The following is a 4,070-nucleotide window of genomic DNA, read 5'->3' as shown; positions in this document are numbered from 1 at the left end:
TTTCTTTATTTTATTTTTAATTTCAATTTTCTTATTTAATTTCTAGCCCTGTAGGTTTTGAAGAGGATGAAGCCATAGAGGAGGCAATCAGACGCGGTCTTCTGGAAGAGTCTGTTCAAGGTGTTTCCTGTCGCACTAAACGTAAGACTAAGTAAGTGTGTGCACAATGTATTATTATAACATTTTGTTTTTCTATCTCAAAGGTTTTCAAAAACTTTGAGCAAGGAAGAAATTATATGGATTTTGAAGGCACACAGTGAAAAAGTTGTAATAGCAGCATTCAGGTCGATCTTTATAAGCAGAGGAAATGTGTGGACTTCTGCCCTCCGACAGTTCAGCAGACGGAGGCTTGCTGAGAGCATGGGTTACCCGTCAGCCTATGGAAGTCTGAGGGTAAGTGATAGTTAACATCTCAATGTGTGGTGCTGTAACAGAGAAAAGATGAGACACACACGTTGAGCTTCTATTAGCATTCAACATGAAGGTTTATGGGCTCGACACACGGAAGGCGACAAACGACCGCGATCAGCGAAATTTGTCGCCGTCACTTTTATTACCTGACACACGGGAGGCGATCCGCGGCAGCGGCCAGCGGCAAAGCCGTCTACGAGTTCTGTTCCATGGAGAAATCAAAACTTCCGTTGTTTTGCTTGGCTGTGTCAGGTTGGAGGGAATTAAGGTTATTTAAGCGGTTCAGAGTTAATATAGTGGTAGATATGATGTTTCACAAGGTGCTGCTAGAGTTATGTGAAATCTTACTTCTGATTTTACTATATAAAACATAATAATAATAATCAACTTCTCCTTCATGTTTGCTCGGAGATGTACGGAGCATCCTGTCCGCTCACTGGTCAGTGAATGAAACCTCTGTTGATTGGTCCTCGTCTGAGTGACAGCGATGAAAAGTTGAAAATGTTTCAACTTTCCAGGATCGCATCGCTGGGTCGCCTGTGCACGACACGTGCACGAGCGCAAAATTTCACACGCACGTTTTTTGCGTTTCTCTTGGTAGGAGGGAGACCCACGATTATCGCTTTGTCGTGCATGTCTCATTGAAAATGGAGGAGAGGCGACAAACGACCGCGATCATCGAAATTTGTCGCTGTCGCTTTTATTACCTGTCACACGGGAGGCGATCCGTGGCAGCGGCAAAGCCGTCTACGCGTTCTGTTCCATGGCGAAATCGAAACTTCCGTTGTTCTGTTTGGCTGTGTCAGGTTGGAGGGAATTAAGGTTATTTGAGCGGTTCAGAGTTAATAAAGTGGTACATATGATGTTTCACAAGGTTCTTTTATAGTTATGTGAAATCTTACTTGTGATTTTACTATATAAAACATAATAATAATCAACTTCTCCTTCATGTTTGCTCGGAGATGTGCGGAGCATCCTGTCCGCTCATTGGTCAGTGAATGAAACCTCCGTTGATTGGTCCTCGCCCGAGCGACAGCGATGAAAAGTTGAAAATGTTTCAACTTTCTGGGATCGCGTCGCTGGGTCGTCCGTGCACGACACGTGCACGAGTGCAAACTTTCACACGCACGTTTTTCGCGTTTCGCTTGGTAGGAGAGAGACCTGCGATTATCGCTTTGTCGCGCATGTCTCATTGAAAATGAATGGAGGAGAGGCGATGTCGCCTCCCGTGTGTCGAGCCCATTATTCTCCTGTGTACTCACGTAACTGAATAAACATACAAGCTCATATCACAATCTCTTTTTACAGATAGCTTTTTCCATTTAAACCATATTACGCTGATGCCTAGTCCAAGAACTCTTGTATTTTTAGTTATAACAAAAATATATTTACCTTTAGCTCTCTTTAACAGCTTTTACAGTTTTATTCAAAACACATGAAATATACATCGATATTTAAGCATTTTAACTTCTAAATATGCCCATAGCTTTAACAAGACACAACTATATTTATCCTTTACTGGAAGATAACAAAAAATAGTGTAATGCTTCTTACTCAACTTTACTTAAAAGAGGTTTATTTTTTTTTACTTCCTTATTAATCACATTGCAATATTCATTTCCTATATACTTGCCTCAAACCATAAAATAAACATCAATGTTGTGAACAATACTGACAAGTCCTTCAGCATAAAAACGATCAAACATTGTGTATAGTAAAAGTTTCACAGTAACTTTACCAGATCTTCAGTTGTTCCACAGTTAGCTTTGTATCTCTAACCAAAGTCTGCTAGCATTAGCATGAGTTAGCGTACAGTAAACAGCCCCGTTTTCTACTACAAAATACTCATTTCAACCATATCATTTGACACACCAGTTGACTCTCGATTACGTAATCTGTTCCACTCTTGAAAGTTATCACATAATTACATCAAATCACACATTCACTGACCTGTAACAGAGAAAAAATGAGACACACACATCCAGCTTCTATTAGCATTCATCACAGTACTCTGTCACCAAAATGACGGGTGCTCCGCCTAGCGGTTGGATGTGGAATATCACTGAAACAACTGAAATTATACTGAGGACTTGGACGTTACAGATCTAACTACAACAAAAAATAAATAAATAAATAAATAATAAAAAACCGATGGGGTCTCTATTTCTCTAGTTTTACTAAAATTATACTGTCTTTTAAAACTTGTTTCACCCCACTACACATGGATATGCTGTATGTTACCTTTGCCAGTGATGAACATGCTAATGAAGAGGCTGAAGACCTTGGTGGGCCCAGACGGGAGTTCTTTCGACTGCTCGTTAAAGCAATCTTTAAAGAGAGTGGAGCATTTGAAGGTAAAACCTTTATTTAATATCAAATTAACATTTACAAAATTCTAAAGGTACATCTTGTGTATAGTTACATCTAATTGACAATGGTCACAATCTTAAAGGTATCTAAAGTTTTGGAAGGTTTTAACACCCCCCAGTGTCCGTTTTAAATCACTGTTAAAATAAAAAACTGCTGTCCTCTTTGCTGTGCACCTGTGTTTTTAACACTTTAATTTAACTGCTGAAGTTTCTCCTCAGCCTTCATAAGTTTCTACAGGAGTGGTTCATAACAATAAAAGAAATCAGGTGTATTCATGCAGGGAAAGATCTAAAACATGCAGGAATCATGAGTTGGGAGCACATTCTAAGGCTAACATTTTGGCTAGCCATTTTACTATCTACCTGTTGCTGGAAAATAATATGACACAGAGTGAAGAAAGATTCTGAGAGGAGGAATTGGGCAACCATCAGGAAAGGCTAAAGCGTGTCGGTAAATCTAAGTGCGGAAGTCAGAATGCTGGTTGAAAACAGACAGCAGCATTACTCTAGAAGCTCAGAGCTGCTAGACGACCGTTTCAGTGACACTGGTAACAAGGAGGATTACCGTATTTTCCGGACTATAAGCCGCTATTTTTTTCCCCCACGCTTTGAACCATGCGGCTTATAATGAGGTGTGGCTTTACTGAAGATTTTCCTTCACCTGCCAGGGGGCGCTTTAGCAGAAAGTGAAACAGGTGGAAGTCAAAAGTGGAAATCGAAGAAAGTGCTCATTTTAATTTAGCACATGCAAGCAGCCGGCACGACGAAGAATTTTTTTTTCAAATCCATACCCCCTCATCATGGAAACTACATGTATGAGTTCATATGATGCTGCATTTAAGTTGGAGGCCATCGATCTGGCAGTAAAGGAGGGAAATAGTGCTGCCGCACGTACGCTTGGCATGAATGAATCCATGGTTCGGCGCTGGAGACGGCAGCGGGAAGAACTCATTCAAGCCAGCTTCACCCGGGGATGATGACAGCAACACTGACATCGCCACAGAAAAGGTGTATGACGAAGCTCTTCTGAGGCTGTTCAACTCCGACACTGAAGAAGAGGACTTTAATAGCTTTAGTGCGCAAGAGGAAGATGAGAGCGAATGACTTTTTCTGGTAGGCAAGTGTGTTTTATTTACTAACCAGGCATGTTTTGTGTGCAGTTTTTATTTTCTAATCATCCAGGGCTTATTAATGCTGTGTCAGTGTAAATCCCCTGAAAAGGGGAGTAAATGATAAAAGAAACACGGACACGTTATTCCCTCTGCTCAAACGTGTATAGAATGAGCCAGG

The sequence above is a fragment of the Nothobranchius furzeri genome, chromosome 4 (genome assembly GCF_043380555.1).
Source record: "Nothobranchius furzeri strain GRZ-AD chromosome 4, NfurGRZ-RIMD1, whole genome shotgun sequence".
NCBI lineage: Eukaryota > Metazoa > Chordata > Actinopteri > Cyprinodontiformes > Nothobranchiidae > Nothobranchius > Nothobranchius furzeri.
The sequence above is the reverse complement of the archived record's forward strand: the minus strand, read 5'-3'. Positions refer to the sequence as shown.